Source organism: Heterodontus francisci, chromosome 26 (assembly GCF_036365525.1).
Source record: "Heterodontus francisci isolate sHetFra1 chromosome 26, sHetFra1.hap1, whole genome shotgun sequence".
In the NCBI taxonomy this organism is placed as follows: Eukaryota; Metazoa; Chordata; class Chondrichthyes; order Heterodontiformes; family Heterodontidae; genus Heterodontus; species Heterodontus francisci.
The window spans coordinates 55542876-55561647 of record NC_090396.1 but is presented as its reverse complement, the minus strand read 5'-3'; the positions used below and the strand labels follow the sequence as shown (position 1 = coordinate 55561647).

At 43.0% G+C, this 18772-nt stretch overlaps 1 long non-coding RNA gene across 1 annotated transcript; it reads left to right on the top strand.

The window, feature by feature from the left end:
- The first annotated feature begins 1953 nt into the window (after positions 1-1953).
- Positions 1954-17746, top strand: LOC137384373 (uncharacterized). The gene is made up of 3 exons (XR_010977575.1): positions 1954-2039; positions 2669-2787; positions 17655-17746. It is a non-coding gene; the product is annotated as an uncharacterized lncRNA (long non-coding RNA).
- Positions 17747-18772: the final 1026 nt, after the last annotated feature.

The window sequence follows — 18772 nt, the reverse complement described above, 5'->3', positions numbered from 1 at the left end:
AGACTTGGTCTTGCACAATAAAGCCTGGCTACCTGATCCGAACCGGACTAGACCCAATTACATGTGTCGGGTTCAGGTGGAGTCGGGTCGATATTCTGAGTCCAGCATTCAGGCTCAGGTCGGGTTGGGCTGGACAGTGCTGTTTCCGGGAACTCCCGGGATCAGGCTTACCCATTCCCCACAACTCCATCTGCAGGAATAGCCTGCTGCCGGAACGGATGAACAATACTGGTGTCGTGTCGGGTCGGGCGTGAAAAAAATTAAAGGGCTCAAGCCCGAGTTGGCTGTGGTTGGGCCGGACCCGGGTCGGGTTTCAATTTTATACCCGAGCAGGCCTTTATTGCACAGTTAGGTTTTTACATTTTTTGTGTGGCAAATTGCTGAAAGTGCAAGCTGATAATGGTGCAGAGAGGGAAACGGCATCTGGCACCTGAGTGACTAAGGCAAGCAACTGCGTATATCCTTGACAAATCAAGGATTGTGAAACAAACAGTGTAAAGATTGAGAAGGAAGTGTAATTTAGAATGGGTGAAATCAATGTCAAATCAAGTTCAGTAAGACAAATAAAGAGAAAAAAGGAAATGTTTTTTTGAAATATATTTTACATTCTTAAAATCTCCAACAAGTAAAACCTGAAGGAATGAGATTCCATATTTGAAATAGTTCATTTTCAGTGTCAGAGAGGTATATTGACAGTAATTAACATTTAGCATGTTAAAATAGTAATTAGACTTAGATGACAACTTTCTGTGGTGAGTTTAGTTTCTATCTACCGTGCAAATACAGCAACTTCATGCCATTTGATGCATTTCAATGGTGAGGTAGACAGTGAGGTGCCATTTTCGTGAAGTTAATGGAGGAATTGTGCAACTCAGACAATAACTTTTGAGCATCCATGTTTAACGATGCATGAAGCTGCTGTAAAAGTTGCGTGCAAATAACGGCCTTGGGCCTTACTGTTATTTTGACAGCAAATTTTGTTCCCTTAAGATGGCTGTCTCCACAGGTTCTAGAGAGCTTTAACACTGGTTTGCATTACTGAAATTGGTCTTCTAATTATTATATTAAAACTCTTACTTCAGAATATCTGAGAAATCCTGAGTACTTACCTGAGCCTGAATTTCACTACATTGCAACAAAGCAAAATACTTCACATCAGAATGTGGTTCGTGGGCAGAATATTAAAAATGGCAGTTAGCGCTTGTGGAAAAGAAGTACTTGTTAAGTTTATTATGGCTAAACTCCAATTTCAAACATTTTTAATATTTTCACTTTTGTATAAAGCGAAAGCCTCATCCTGGTGACAGAGTACATTCAATTTGTAGTCAACTCAGTCATATAAATTCTATTTCTCAAATACTTACCAACCTGTCTTAATTCGATGCATTTTAAGTAAAAACCAAAATGTAAGAGTTATTTTATAGCCATAGGCTTTTAAATTGCCCAACATGAAAATTCATACACAAAATCTTGCTGAATTTGTGTGAGTTCCTTTTTAAATTTAGGTATAAAGTCATTTAACAGAGTTATTAAAATAATGGACAAAGGGATTGCATACAAACGCACTGAGCCTTTGTACCCTGATATTTGCCCAACTTAATTTGACAGCAACACGTTTTTCACTTTATCTCTCTGCTATTTACGTGGAGGCGTAACCTTTTAAAGTGGGGCAACACCTCTTCCAGAATAGCGGAGGGAGGAATTTCAGATGAATGCATTGAGCATCCGTATCAATTATCCCACAGCATCATTTCAAGGGTAATAAACTCACTTCTAAGAGTTTTTCTATAGCTCACATTCCAATAATGTGTAAATTTCGGCTTAGACGAACATTCTGAATTATATTTTTGAATAAAACAATGTAAGGTATACTTTAGACTAATGATCATCACAAGGTGCAGCTCTGCGTCAATGCCAAGGCAAACAAACTTCAAACTTCCTTTTTCTCCACCCCCATCCCTCTTCTAAATCGAGTTGTGGCTTTGGAAATCTACAAAGTGCCTTTAACAGCATTACGGGGCATGTCGAATCGACACCAGGTAGAGTTTTAATTGCCTGTTTGTCTATTGAAGTGTTTTCCATTAGCTGGCTGGCCCAGGTTGTGGAAGAAGGGAAGTATTGTTTGAAAGGGCCCCTTGTTTAATGTGCGTGCGAAGGCTGGCTGCTCCCTGCGTCCCCCCCGCCCACTCGCTGAAACCGCAGGCCGCTCTGCTGCACCTTTCCCTGGGACAGTAAACAAGTCCTCTCCGCACGCAATCTCACCTCATGCATTCCCAGCCTGTGACTCAATCCGACCCGGAACACTAGCAACACGCAACAGAAATCACCTTTCTCTTTCTCACACTCACTTCCCCCTCCCCACCCCCCCGCTTCATCCCCCTTTTTAATCTTTCATTTTTCTTTTTGATCTCTGCCTGTTGTGCCATTCCAGTGAGCCGACATCCTAGTGACACACTGTACACTACAGGCACCGTCAATCTCCAGTTCAGCAGAACCTCTTCACCTGTCAATTTTGGGAAAATCGGATTTTTTTTTCAAAAAAAAGTAAATCACGATATAATTACAACAAAGTATTACCAAAGTTCAATATTAATGTATTTAGAATATATATATATAAAAATTAGAATATGCAAAAAAAATTGATGCATTTCTTCTCTTTCTCTCTTAGGCAGTCCCTCGGGAATGAGGATGACTTTCACTCCAGGGTTGTGGGCCCTTAGGTTACTGAATAATTCAATTCTGGATCTGCACAGTTTGCCACAGGTGGGGCACGTGGTGTTTGATGAGGCAAGTGAATGGGATGCTCGAATTTCTGAACATTCCTTCCGTGTTGGTGAATTTCTCCTCAGCTCTGTCCTAAAAGGGTGAGCCCTAATTTTAAAACAGTGCCCCCTCATTCTGGACTCATCCACAAGAGGAAACATCCTCCCCACATCCACCTTGTCAAGGTCATTCAGGATCTTATAAACTACAATCAAGTCTCCCCTCACTCTTCTCAACTCCAGTGAAAACAAGCCCAGTCTGTCCAACCTTTCCTCACAAGCCAACCCGCTCATTCCAGGTATCAATCTAGTAAACCTCCTCTGAACCGCCTCCAATGCAGTTACATCCTTCCTCAAATAAGGAGACCAAAACTGCACACAGTATTCGAGATGTGGTCTCACCAATGCCCTGTATGACTGAAGCATAACATACTTATTTTTATTTTCTATTCCTCTCGTAATCTTTGTGCCTCCTTATCTCGAGAGACAATGGATACGCGCCTGGAGGTGGTCAGTGGTTTGGATAGCATTCCATTAGTCTACTTTATTACCTGCTGTACCTGCATACTAACTTTTTGTGACTCATGCACTGCAACACCTAGATCCCTCTGCATTTCGGAATTCTACAGTCGTTCTCCATTTAAGTAATACTCTGCTTTTTTATTCTTCCTGCCAAACTGAACAACTTCACATTTTCCCACATTATACTCCATCTGCCAGATTTTTGCCCACTTACTCAACCTATCTATATCGGTCTGCAATCTCTTTATGTCCTCTTCACAACATACTTTCCTACCTATCTTTGTGTCATCTGCAAATTTAGCTACCATGCCATCGCTCCCCTCATCTAAGTCATTGATATAAATTATTAAAAGTTGAGGCCCGGGCACAGACCCCTGTGGGACTCCACTCATCACATCCTGCCACATCAGAAAAGGATGCATTTATGCCTACTCTCTGTTTACTACCAGCCAGCCAGCCAATCTTCTGTCCATGCAAATATGTTACCTCAACACCAGGAGCTCCTACTTTGCGCAATAACCTTTTATGTGGCACCTTGTCAAATGCTTTCTGGAAATCCAACTACAGTACGTCAACGGGTTCGCCTTTATCTACAGCACATGTCACTCCTTCAAAGAACTCCAACAAACTGGTTAAACATGATTGCCCTTTCACAAAACCATGCTGACTATTCCCGATTACCTTGCGTTTTTCTATGTGCCCAACTACAACCTCCTTAATGATCGATTCTAACACCTTCCCCATGACAGATGTCAAGCTAACTGGCCTATAGTTAACTGTTTACAGCCTCCCCCACTTGAATAGAGGGGTTATATCTGCTACTTTCCAATCTGATGGAACCTTACCAGAATCTGGCGAATTTTGAAAAATTAACACCAACGCATCTACTACCCCATCAGCCACCTCTTTAAAGACTCTAGGATGCCTGGGCAGGTCAACGTTGTTCGAACCTGCTGGCACCATCGCGGATGCTTCTTCTCCATTTTGGGCAGTCTCGGGCAAGAGATTCCCACGCATCAGTGGAGATATCTCATATTTTCAGGGAGGCTTTAAGGACACCCTTGTAACATTTCCTCTGCCCTCCTGGTAACCTCTTTCATGACGGAGGTTGGAGTAGAAAGCTTGTTTTGGGAGTCTTGTGTTCGGCATGCGGACGATGTGGCCCATCCAGCATAACTGACTAGCCATGACCAGTGTCTCCATACAGGGGATGTTTATAAAATGGCGGCACTGTCATCTCTGGGTCAGTTTTGTATTCACCAATCCAGAGTTTTAATGGGTAAACCAGGACTGCATTCACACTACCTGCAGTGGTTTTACATTGTCCCAATGCAGCAGTTACAGTGTAAATGGGGCTTGAATTTGGAGTTCAGAAGCACTTCACACCAACGCTAAATTTGTTGGGGGTAAGTTTGACCATGATCGATGGTGTAAAATTGATGCTATCAAGTCAGATGCCTGTTAAATTTTCTTGCAATTTTCATTTTCATTGACTTCAATCGACAAGGATGTATATCGGGCGGCTGATCCAAAATCACATGTTTTCCACAATTGTTCAAAGCCAAAATTGACCCCCTAGTGTGAATGCCCCATAGTTTGACACGGCATTGCATTGTACTGAGGCAGTCAGAACATTAAACAAAGCTTCATTTTCCTTATCAGGTGGACATTAAGGGAACTTTAACCCCCCTGCCCCCTCCCTCCACTGGATGGGCAAATTCCGAAAAATGGGGAAACCAACCACAAACACACCTATTTCTGGTTTAACCGGGGCAGATTTGGGGTGGGGTGAGTATCCTGTCCTGAAGAGCAGGTCAAGAATTATATCAATGAGGCTGCATGCCTCAGATTTTAGTAACCATTTGAATTTAATGGGGCCAGGTTTCCCAGGACTCTGACATCCAGCAGCAGACGGGCCATAAGAACTGCTGGATCCAGCAGCTAAGTGTTTTTCCAGCACTGCTTGTGGGCTGGGAGGAGCAGAAATGCTTCCCCTAGGCCCTCCAAGCTAATCTGCTGTGATTGACCCACCTTCCCCTGATATCCCGATCCCCTCCCCTTGATCTGCTGTCCCACTACCGCCCCATCCCCACCCACACACTGTATGCTCTCCCTCTCTGATCCCTGGTTACTCCTTTGTACAGCAGGCTTTCCCACCTGGCAGCCTCTCAATCTTGCTGGCTACCATGGGGGAAACTGAGTAAAAAGAATTTAAAATGACAGGACTTCTGCCTTTCCCATATTTCCATGTTTGACAGCTGCTGACAGTCATCCTGCTTCCTGCTATATACTGGAGCCTAAAGATTCCTACAAAATATTGAGTGAAGAGAAGGGAGTTGCTGTCTTGGCAACATTGCTCCCTTCACCATCACCACTAAACACAGAGAGAAAGACTCGTTTAAAGAGTCAGCACAGGCCAAATGGCCGCCTTTTCTGTACATTTCTAAGATTCCAACGATAGCATCCTGTAATCTGATTCGGTTTTGATTCCAGAAATGAAAGGACAGCTCTTGAATCTATTGTACCATAACATTCCCTCGAAATAATTCTCCCCCCACCCCCCCCCCACCTCCAAAATATTCTTCAACTTTACACTGCCTAGAAAGCTTCCAAGACTTATCTATTTCTGTAAACATTATAAACTTAATTTAGTTGAGAAATACAGAAAGCATTTTGTAATTCACAGCATTCCATTAACAATTTACAGCTTTGGTTTGATCATTTTCAAATTTGCTGCAGAAACCTTTATACTGTCAATGCAGTTTAATTCCTACAATCAGCAGTGATTAATTCCATGCCAATTTTCAAGAACAATAAAGCAAAATGTTTCTTCAATAAAGTAATTCTCTAAATAAATGTTCTTACATTATTTGGCCCTGAATTTATGATTTGACCACATTTCCAGAATGACTTGAATGAGTTGCATAAAGAAACAGCCAAGAAATGTTGAGGGGAACAGGGTATTTCTTTATATGAAGTATTCTGTGACTAGATTTATGTACCCCAGCCGAACAAACCCCCCCATGAGTAACCAGGAGGGATTTCTGAGCCCAACGAATGTGAAACAACTTGTGTGCACTATGGGTATGCAAGAACATACCCAAGGACTAGGACTAGCAAGGACACCTGGTGATGTAAGCAACACCCAACTTTAAAATGGGTGTAAATATTGCTTCAATTAGGGTGCGTAGCGTTAAATCCACTACGCGATGTGTTTAAATGTTGGACTACCTCGCCAAGGTCAAAGCCGACCTGCTATTTCTGCAGGAGTGTGGAATTCCGCACCTCAGCACCTACAGGCAATGGTCTTGATAGTGGTCACATGGTACATCAATCTGGTCAGGGGGCAATGATTCCCGTTCCTCTGACCTGGGTATTCTGCTGCGGGGAGGTAACTTCACCATCTCCAAAGTTAAGGAGGTGGTGGGCGGTCACCTCCTTCTAGCAGATGTAATGTACAACAATGCTCCGCTCCGGTTGATCAATGTGTACGCCCCGGTTCAACGCAGCGAGCGGCTGACCGTCTTCCAGCAGCTCTCACTGCTGCTGGTGACATCCAAGCCGGTCATTCTAGCTGGTGACTTCAACTGCGTCATTGATGCAGCTGGACAATCCAGCAGTGATGACAGCAAACTGGGCGCTACGTCCAGATTCCTGATGGAAACAGTAAAAGATGCCAAGCTGCACGACATCTTCAGCAAAGCTGCAGACGGAGCACAGCGTAGATACACCTGATCAAGATCAGATGGGTCTGCCCATTCCAGGATTGACTTCCTGTTTGTGTCTCGTGCTTTCACAGTCAGATCCACCGATGGCAAGCCGGTATTCTTCTCTGACCACTGCCTCTTACTGGCCGACTGTCACTTACAGGATGACCAGCGGGTTGGCAGAGGGACATGGAAGCTGAATGTTACACTGCTAACCCCGGAGAACATTGAGGAACTCAAAAGGGATTACAAAGGTTGGAGAACCGTGAGACCCCTCTTTGAGTCTCCGGTGCACTGGTTGGAAACGATCAAGGCGAACATCAAGAGGTTCTTTATCCTCAAAGGTGTTCAGAGGGCAAGAGAGAGACAGAAGGAAATGTCCCAACTCCAGAAAAGAATGCAAAATCTGCTGCGGCTACTGTCGATGGGGGTCGAGGTCAAGGAGGATCTCCAAGAGGTGAAGAGCCAGCAGGCCTCGCTCTTTGCCATGGAGGCCTCTAAGATCATCTTCTGGTCCAGGGTCCGCTCCATTGAGCAGGATGAGAAGTGCTCACGTTTCCTCTTCCAAAAGCCACACAGAGAGAGGTCTGTGATTGGCAGCCCGAAGGAAGAGGATGGCTTGGTAATGTCTTCACGGTCTGACATAAGGATTAGCAAATCCTTTTATGCTGGGCTGTATGACGTGAAGTCCACAGCATGGCTTCGCAGTCCTTCCTGTCATCTATCACAGAGGTCTTAGATGACAGCATGCAAGACAGTCTGAACAAACTGCTGACTCTGGACGAGCTGACAAAGGCCGTCAGGTCCTTTGAGACGAGTAAAACTCCCGGAAGCGATGGCTTACTGGTTGAGTTGTATTCGGCCCTGTGGGGCTGGATCGGCCCAGACCTGCTAGAAGTGTATGAGAGTATGCTTCTGGCCGGCAGCATGTCAGAATCTATGAGGAAAGGCATCATCACCCTCATCTACAAGTGGAGGGAGGAGAGGGCGGAAATCAAAAATTGGTGGCCCAACTCACTGCTTCATGTAGATTACAAGATTCTGTCCAAAGTCATCGCCAGTTGGGTCAAGTCTGCTCTGGAGTTGGTGATCCACCTTGATCAGACTTGTACTGTACCCGGCAGGAAGATCTCTGATAGCCTCCCACTACTCTGGGATACGATCGCCCATGTATGGAACAGGGCGGGTGGGGGAGGGAATTCGCAATTGGATCAAACTGCTCTGCACAAACATCAGTAGCGCAGTCTCAATCAATGGGTGGGAATCAGAAAGTTTCCTGATCAAATCTGGAGTCAGACAGGGCTGTCCCTCTCTCCCCTGTCTTATTTGTTTGCTGTATCGAACCTTTTGCTGAGTCCATTAGGAAGGATGCGGGCATAAGAGGGGTGACAATCCCAGGCAGCGGAGGCACTCAGGTCACTGCCTCCCTCCACATGGATGGCGTCGCCATCTTCTGCTCGGATATGTTGTCTGTTCGCAGACTGATGAGCATCTGCAACCAGTTCGAACTGGCCTCAGGAGCCAAAGTAAATCGCGGCAAGAGTGAGGCCATGTTCTTTGGGAACTGGGCCAACTGATCCTTTGTCCCCTTCACCGTCAGGTAAGACTAACTGAAGGTGCTGGGGATATGGTTCAGAAGGGCTGGGGCCTGCACCAAAACCTGGAAGGAGCGAGTAGCCATGGTACACCATAAATTGAGCATGTGGGAGCAGCGTTCCCTCTCCATTGTGGGTAAAAACCTGGTCATCAGGTGCGAGGCACTCACGTTGTTGCTGTAGGTGGCAGAGGTCTGGCCCATACCCCACTCCTGTGCAGTGACGGTCACTCGAGCCACTTTCTGCTTTATCTGGAGATCCAAAACGGACTGGGTACAGAGGGACACTATGTTCAAACCTCTGGATAAAGACGAAAAAACATACCCAATGTCGCCCTCATCCTGATGACCACCTTCGTGTGCTGCTGCATCAAGCTGTGCATAGAGCCCCAGTATGCAAACAAGAAGTGTCATTACATGCTGAGGTTCTATCTGTCCCCGGTGTTGCGAAGGATGGGTCTGGTCACATTGCCACGGAACGCTCCATCCAGTTGAACCGTGCCATACCACCTATGTTTCGTGAAAATGTTTTTGCAGAAAAAGACCTTTGACCACCAATCCATCAGGCAGTGGTCTGCACGGAATGTCCTCAAGGCCCTACGGGAAAAGGAGATGGTGGATCGTGTCGGAAGGTTCCCCGAGCAGATTGCCAAAGTCATTTGGTGGAGCGCCTCATCACCAGAACTTTCAAACAAGCACCAAGATGTGGCTTGGCTGGTGGTGAGAAGGGCCCTCCCCATCAGATCCTTCCTGCAAGCCTGGAATCTCACCACCTCTGCATGTGGGCCTCGAGATTGCTGTGGTGGGGAAGAGACAGTTACCCACCTCCTTCGGGAATGTGCCTTTGCAAAGCAGGTGTGGAAAGAGATGCAGTGGTTTTTGTTGAGGTTCATCCCGAGGAGCTCTGTAACACAGGAGTCTGTGCTCTACGGGCTGTTCCCAGGGACGCACACCATGATAAACATCAACTGCTGCTGGAGGACCATCAACTCGGTAAAAGACACTCTTTGGTCTGCCTGAAACCTGCTGGTCTTCCAGTGCAAAGAGTTGTCCACAATGAGTTGCAGACTGGCACATTCCAAGGTCCAGGACTATGTGCTGAGGGACGCAGTAAAGCTTGGGGCAGCCGCCACAAAGGCTCAATGGGGAAAAACCACTGTGTAAGGTCCTCCCGCCATAGTGAACCGAGGGGCTGGTACCATGGAAAACCCCTCGGGCTGTATACACCAAAATATCGTTCTGCTGTAAAATGTACATTGCCTGTAAAATGGAATGGAGGGTTGTGAGGCTTCTGTATTGAAGAAAACTGATTTCCTTTGCACTTTCTAGAATGTCAACTTGTAGCTGTTTTGAACTTTTGTAATGTATTTTTTTTTACAGAGTTTTATGAATAAAGTATATTTTTGGGAAAAAAAGTGTTTAAATGCTACCCTGACCTCAAAGGATTGCTTTGGTACAATGAAGTCTGCTTCCAATTATCTTCAATAAGATCATTTTATCCTGCAAATTTTTTTTTATGGATGCCCCAAGGTATGGTACCTTCAATGCAGTTTAATTCTTGGTAAGATTATTTTCCTTTTGAAAGGAGTCAGGTTGGTGCAGGGGGAGATGCTTTATCACAGAAAATTGGAATGCAAGTCTCCCAACACTCCCTTCCCATGTCACTAACAGAATGGCATTCACAGCTGGCTCCTGAATTAGGGCAGAAGCATCTTTTTAAAATAGTGAAAGTAATAGTGGGCGGTGCAGTGGTTAGCACCGCAGCCTCACAGCTCCAGTGACCCGGGTTCAGTTCTGGGTACTGCCTGTGCGGAGTTTGCAAGTTCTTCCTGTGACCACGTGGGTTTCTGCCGGGTGCTCCGGTTTCCTCCCACAGCCAAAGACTTGCAGGTTGATAGGTAAATTGGCCCTAGTGTAGGTAGGTGGTAGAAGAATGGTGGGGATGTGGTAGGGAATATGGGATTAATGTAGGATTAGTATAAATGGGTGGTTGTTGGTCGGCACAGACTCGGTGGGCCGAAGGGCCTGTTTCAGTGCTGTATCTCTAAATAAATAAAATAAATTTTAAAAAAACAAAGTACACATCAAGCTTTTCCACTCAGAAAAAAAGGTATTTGCTGAATATCTTAATGAATTGAAAATGTGAAACTGTATTCATCATTTGTTACCACTTTCTTGCAAAAGTTGCACCTTATTCAAATGGCTTTTTATATCAGTCCTCACTCCTCTTTAAACACAGCTTAACATACAAACACTGTTGTGTAATTTTGCATAATTTCAGGTTAACTGTAGACAGAGTCACACCAAGATGGAAGTTTATTCACTTAGCTAAGTACTTTTTAGGCATTTTGATGATGCACGTGTTGTTCATTCATTACTGAAACACCACAGCAAGTCAGAGGTTAGGTTTTGTATTTTTATCTCTCGGGGTCACTGTTTAAAAATAAGGGGCCGCCCATTTAAAACAGAGATTAAGGAGAATATTTTTCTCTCAGTGGGTCATGGGTCTTTGGAACTCTCTTCCTCAAAAGGCGGTGGAAGCAGAGTCTTTGAATATTTTTAAGGCAAAGGTAGATACATTCTTGATAAGCAAAGGGGTGGAAGGTTATCAGGGGTATGCAGGAATGTGGAGTTGAGGTTACAATCAGTTCAGCCATGATCTTGTTGAATGGCGGAGCAGACTCGAGGAGTCGAGTGACCTACTCCTGCTCCTAATTCGAATGTTTGAGAGCCGTATTGAGTTGATTCGTATTGAGAGTAGGGATCAATGGGTCTTTTTCAGGTTAGAAAGCCGTAACTAGTGGGGTGCCAGAAGGATCGGTCCTAGGGCCTCAACTGTTTACGATCTGTATCAATGACTTGGAGGAAGGGACAGAGCGCAGTGTATCCAAATTTGCTGATGATACAAAAATAGGTGGGAAGGCATGTTGTGATGAGGACACAAAGAATCTGCAAAGGGATATAGATAGGTTAAGTGAGTGGGCAAAAACTTGGCAGATGGAGTTCAATGTGGGAAAGTGTGAGGTCATCCACTTTGGTAGGAAGAATAAAAAGGCAGATTCTTATTTAGATGGAGAAAGACTACAAAATACTGCAATACAGAGGGATCTGGGTGTTCTTGTGCATGAAACACAAAATGTTAGCATGTAGGTGCAGCAAGTAATTAGGAAGGCAAATGGAATTTTGGCCTTTATTGCTAGGGGGATAGAGTTTAAAAATAGGGAAGTCTTGTTACAACTGTACAGGGTGTTGGTGAGGCCACACCTGGAGTACTGCGTACAATTTTGTTCCCCGTATTTAAGGAAGGATATACTAGCATTGGAGGCAGTTCAGAAAAGATTCACTCAGCTGATTCCTGGGATGAAGGGGTTGTCTTATCAAGAACGACTGAACAGGTTAGGCCTTTATTCATTGGAGTTTAGAAGAATGAGAGGTGATCTGATTGAATCATATAGGATTTTAAGGGAGTGTGACAGGGTAGGTGTTGAGAATATGTTTCCACTGATGGGGGAATCTCGAACTAGGGGACATAGTTGCAGAATAAGGGGGCACACATTTAAAACTGAGATGCGAAGGAATTTCTTCTCTCCGTGGGTGGTGAATCTCTGGAATTCTCTACCTCAGAGTTGTGGAGGCTAGGTCACTAAATGTATTTAAGGAGGAGTTAGATAGATTTTTGAAATCTCGGGGAGTCGGGTTTGCGGAGCGGGCCCAGAAGTGTTGAAGCCTGGGACAGATCAGCCAAGATGTTATTGAATGGCGGGGCAGGCTTGAGGGGCTGAATGGCCTACTCCTGCTCCTATTTCTTATGTTCTTATGTTTGTATGTTAATTTCTGACTGTTGTATTTATGCATTGAACAAATCAGCATATTTTTTGTTGGTTCAATTCCTGCAGTTTAACCAGATGTGTTTACAGCTCTAAAAGTTGGAGAAACACTCCTAAATCACCCAAGTGATCCCAACTTCCCAGAAGAGCCTCAGTTGTAAAGGAGAAAAATGATTATGTGGCATTTTTTTAGTATCAAGTGTCTTCATAAACTTAAGCTTGGCTTATGCAAGTAGTCCACATTGCAACAAAGCTCGATTATCATCGCTTTTTTTTCATCCACCAAATTGTATGTGACAATGAAAGGCTACAAACAATAGTGGATATTCACTGTAGAACAAGCATATTTAAAACTGACCTATAAAAGGGCGTGACTATATGACTTGGTGCTGATTTATCTGAGTGCTAGAAAGATGATGCTGTTGCATATATTTGCATGGGAGAATTTTGAAGGCATGATGGTCATTGAATTTATGATGCAGTACCTGATGGATGCTCATGATCCTTTCTTGCTTGTAACTGTAGTCTTTATTCGTAACTTTAAGAACCTTCTCAGATAGCAAAGGTGCAGAAAGTGCTGTGTAAAGCTACCTCTGGCATCAAGATTCACTGGGCTCGGGTGACAGGGAAGCAGAGGGATTTGCAAAATCTTTCACTAGTTCAAATCCATGTCATATTTTGCAGTGAAGGCGGTTGAGGCTCTGAGAGAAGCTCAACCTCATTAGAAGTTTCAAAACTGTGCAGATCATCATGGATGGCGTCCCTGTTTGCCCATCACCTCCCAGCATACAAGGTACTCTGTTGTTCTCTGACGATACAACAATGTGACTTGAAGTGCCACAAAGGACAAACCTTTTTCCCACGTCAAGCAGTATTACATCCACCTTGCATGAAAAGTTTTGATGGGAGGTGGTTTCTCTTTGTGATTCTTTCTAGACAGTGCGTCTCAATGGAAACTTCAGTGGTGTGTGGACCTGTGGCAGACTGTTTGCTTCCACCCTGCTTCAAATCAGTGGTTTTTAAAGTGAGGACGGACTGAGACATTGACACGTGCTGCTAGCAATTAATTCCTTTAGAACTATGTGATTAATTAGTAGAATCTACTTTTTATCATCTACCATTTATCAATGCATGAGCAGAATAGCCTGACTTTGGTAAATTTGGGCACTTGAAAGACTACAATTGTCATCAGTCAGGATTCAATATGGTTTTAATAAAACTTAACATTTATTAGTGAGAATGAGCTGTTATAATAACATCTTTGCTCTTTCACATAGTGTTGGTGTGTTAAGTAGGCATTAATAGGTTGCATGTGATGGCAATTCCTTCCCTAAATCTCTCTGCCTCTCCTCTTTTCAGACACTACTTAAAACTTACCTCTTTGATGACATTTTTAGTTCATCTGCCTTAATATCTTCCTCTTTGGCTCAGTGCCAATTTTTGTCTGCAAACGCTCCATTGAAGTGCCTTGGGATGTAATACTAAGTTAAAGGCTCCACATAAATGCAAATTGTTGTTGTGTGCCCTGATGCAGGGGTGTAGCTAGACAAATACATAGGTGTCACAAGTTTTTCCTGTTGTTGCCGTCCCACGGCTCTATTGGGAGATTGCCATAGAGGCTACGTACATTAATATTTCACGTAATCAAATTAAATTTCAAAGGCAGACTTCTTTTTGTCAGAAAAATTTGCGAGGCTGCCAGATTGTAAGGTCAACCATAGGTCTCAGGTGTCTGCGCAAAGTTTACCACCAATAATATCCATTTAATAATATCACTTAACTGAACCAGCTTGATACATACTGTGGCTACAGGAACAGGACAGAGGCTGGGAATTCTGCAGTGAGTAACTCATCTTCTGATTCCCCAAAACCTGTCCACCTTCTACAAGGCACAAGCCAGGATTATGAAGGAATACTCTCCACTTGCCTGGATGAGTGCAGCTCCACCCACACTCAAGAAGCTCGACACTCAAGAAGCTTGACATCACAAAGCAGCCCGCTTGATTGGTACCCCATCCACCAGCTTAAACAGTCATTCCTGCACCACAGTGATATCATCAGTGGCAGTGTGTACCATCTACAAGATGCACTGCAGCAACTCGCCAAGGCTCCTTAGACAGCACTTTCTAAACCTGTGACCTCTACCACCTAGAAGAACAAGGGCAGCAGATGCATGGGAACCTGCAAGTTCGCCTCCAAGTCACACATCATCCTGTCTTGGAACGATATCACCGTTCCTTCACTGTCGCTAGGTCAAAATCCTGAACTCCCTCCCGAACAGCACTGTGGGTGTACCTACACCACCTGGACTGCAGCGGTTCAAGAAGGCAGCTCACCACCAACTTCTCAAGGGCAATCAGGGATGGGGAATAAATGCTGGCTTTGCCAAAGATGCTCACATCCCATGAATGAATAAAAAAAATGGTGATCTGGAAATCTAGGGAGAAAAGGCTATGTGAAGAGGGATCAGACCAGAAGAGGTGAAGCCTCCGTGGTGAGCAGTGGCACAATACAACCTGATCAAGCAAGTGCAACAACATTTTCTTTAAATTAAGTTTTCATTCTTGATCCTCATTATTTAATATTACAATTAACTAAAAGGGTTCATATCAATTTTATGATTCTCATTAAATATCTAGTTACTTAAGCACAAGAGAATGTTATATCGTGGAAGAATGAGACGGAACGAAATGGCTATGAATACAAAACAGCAAAATCTCCCTCATGAACTGGTTCTCTTTCACAACTTCTAGTGCTGAATACCCATGTAGACAATCTATCTGCGGCCATTCTTAGATGTTCTATAGCTGTATTGACTCCATGACAACAACAAGGGTGATATATAAAAACAGGTTAACGTAATAAAATATCCCAAAACACTTCACTGAAGCTTTATAAAACAAAATTTGACACCAAAGCACAAAGAGAGATATTCAAATAAGTGATCAAAAGCTTGGTCAAAGAGATAGGTTTTCAGGAGTGTCTTAAAGGAGGAAAGAGAGGTGGAGAGATTTAGGAAGGGAATTCCAGAGCAAAGGGTCTCAGCAGCTGAAGGCACGGTCACCAATGGCAGAGAAGTTAAAATTGGAGATGCTCAAGAGACCAGAAGTAGAGAAGCACAGATATCTCATCAGGTTGCAGAGACAGGGAGCAGTGAAGCCATGGAGGACTGTGAAAACAAGGATGAGAATTTTACAATCAAATCATTGCCTAACCAGGAGGCAATGTAGCTCAGCGAGAGCAGGGGTGATGGGGAAATGGGACTTAGTTTGAGTTAACACGGGCAGCAGAGTTTTGGATGACCTCATGTTTATGGAGGGTAGAATGTAGGAAGCTGGCCAGGAGTTCATTGGAATAGTCAAGTCTAGAGGTAACATTGGGTATGGATGATAGTTTCAGCAGAGATGAGCTGAGGCAGGAGCAGAGTCGGGCGATGTTATGGAGGTGGAAATAGACGGTGTTAGTGATGGTGTGGATGTGTGGTAGAATTTCCCTATCACCATCATTACCAGAAATTACTGTTATATCATCTATAACTGTGGAAAGTTACTGGAATTTCAGCAGAAACAGAGTAACTGAGCACTTGGACATGTATCAGGTGCTGAAAGAGCTGTGAAGGATAGGCCCTGTCTGACCAATCTAGTTGAATTTTTTGAAGCAGTCGCTAGCATGGTGTATAGGTGAGTATCTATGGATCCTGTATAGTTAGACTTCCAGAAAGCAATTGGTAAGTTTCTGCACAAGTGATTATTAGAAAAAATGAAAGTGCACGGAATTGGAGGTAACTTTGTGATATGGGTTGTTAATGGGTTGGGGCGATAGGAAACAGAGAGTAGGGTTAAAGTTGTTCTCTGATTGGTGGGATGTGACAAATGCTTTTTGCCAGGCCTTAGGCCTCCTTTTCACCACATATATTAATGACTTGAATGAAAAATTAGAAATTTATATATCTATATTTGCACTTGACATTAAGTTAGGAGGTAGTGTGTTGTGTGGATATGAGGGTAAAGTTACAAAGGAATGTACAGACTAAGTAGGCAGAAAATCTATGGCAGACGATGTTCAACATAGAGAAGTGTAAGATCATGCACTTTGGATCGAAGGAAGACAAATCAGAATATTTTCTTAATGGTGAGTGACTAGGAGCTGCGGTGGAGCTGTACACAAATCACTAAAAGCTAATGCACAGGTATAAACTTTTTTGATGACTCTTAATCAGATGTTGGCCTTTATAGAGACATTATGGCACAGAAGGAGGCCATTCTGCCCGTCAAGCTTGAATATTGTAGAGCAATCCAGTCAGTCCCATTGCTCCACTATCATAAGCAGATTAGAATTCAACAGTGAGGAAGTGATACTTCAGTTACACAGAGCCTTAATAGACCCATTTGGAGTACTGTGTTCAGTTTTGGGCACCGAACCTAAGGAAAGATACATTGGGCTTGGAAAGGTGCAGTGCAGATTCATCAGAATGAAAGCAGGACTTAAACGGTTAAATTATGAGTATTCCTGTGAGGTTAGATGATTAAGAGATGAAACAACTGAGGTGTTTAAAAAGATAAAAGGATTTGATCGGGCATATACAAAGAAACTTTTTGCTCAGGTTGGGAAATCCAGAACAAGAGTACGTAATCAAAATTAGAGCTAAGCCATTTCGGAGTGAAATCAGGAAGCACTTTTTCATGCAAAGGGTGGTGGAAATCTTAAACCTGCTCCTCCAAAAGTTGGTGGATGCTGGGTTAGTTGAAATTTTCAAAATTATGACCAATAGCTTTTTGTTCTCAAGAGAAATGGAACAATGATGGGTATATGAAGTTGAGGTACAGATTAGCCAATGATTTTTTAATGCAAGCATGAGCTTGAGGGGCTGAATGGCCTACTCCTGTTGTTGTGCCTCTGACGATGATACCAGGATTTCTGTAATTTATCATTGTCTGTTACAATGTTGAATACTGTATTGAACAATTAAGGCAAGTAGTGTACAACCTCACCTCATCCCATCATTTGTTTAAAGTCAGTTGTTGAATCTGCTGCCTATGAATATGTACTGTATATAAAGCTCTTCAATTAGGCTGTCAAAACCTCCTATTATTATTCTAAACAGAGGCTTTTGCCAGACTGAATCCAAGGTTTGCTTACAGTCAATAACATTGATAAAGATTACAACTGTCTTCAAACTGTACTTTTCATCAGGTTGTCACAAAATGAATAATTGATCATATTGTCCTTGTTCCACTCCCAGGATTGCTTTCACTTTGTTTACTGACCTTCACTGAACAGACAAGAGAGAACAATTTTACTTATTTGGTTGCTGAAGCTCATTCCTTGCTAACTGATGCAGCTCATTTTGTCTTTTCTTGCACAGTCTGTGTGATCTTTATGATGAAGAAATAAAGAATTAGTTTTATTATACAGACTCTTGCAGACGAAGTCCCTTTTTCTTCTCTCCTGCCCAAAGCTTTGTTGATGGCTATTTCTACCCTTTTCAAAATACAAGAATGAATTTCCATAATGGGCCAAATATTTTTTTCTATACATTATTTTCCATTGCAATTGGACTTCGATTCAAGATTTGAGACATCAACATACATACACAACCAACAGTAACTTTCAGGTGACTGGCCACAATGTGATAAGGTTACATCCGGATAATATTTAGCAATGTTTGATGTTGTACTTCAAACAGGACAACAGCCTCCTCTCAACATGTGTTTGAACACAATCCTGTAGACGAATATTTATTCCAGACTGCACTTTTAAGGAGAGATCCAGGACGCTTTACCATATATAAAACACCTTTATAGCTTCAGACACAAGGATCACGTGACTAACTATTCACCAAGCAGCAGTTGGTCAGAATATTCAGCAGGTCAAACCAATTCCCTCAAATTTTGAATTGTGCCAGAGCTGGCTGACACCTTGGTTTCTAAAAGAGTACAGAGCATAGCCTGACACTTGGTTACATTACATTTTAAACATATAGAAAGCCAGAATGTAACATAGCTTCAATTCTCATCACAGCCCATTTAAGTTTAAATGTGTTCCTGCATTCATCAAAGCTATCAGAATTTATCAAATGCCAAAATGTACCATTTCTCTGCTCAATCTAAAATTGCCAATAATGATCCCTTTAACTATAGTTTTAGACAATACATCAGATTAATTGCTTCTATTTGTATCTTTATGAATTCTAACTTATTAAATTTATCCAAGTGGTCAGTTCAACATCTCATTATCGATTAACCCTTGTAAATGTCAAATTGTCTTTATGAAACCATTGTATTGTAACTACATGGAGCAACATTTTTCTACATAAATTTATATATTTTTATAATATACTTTATCAGCACTGTTCTCAAG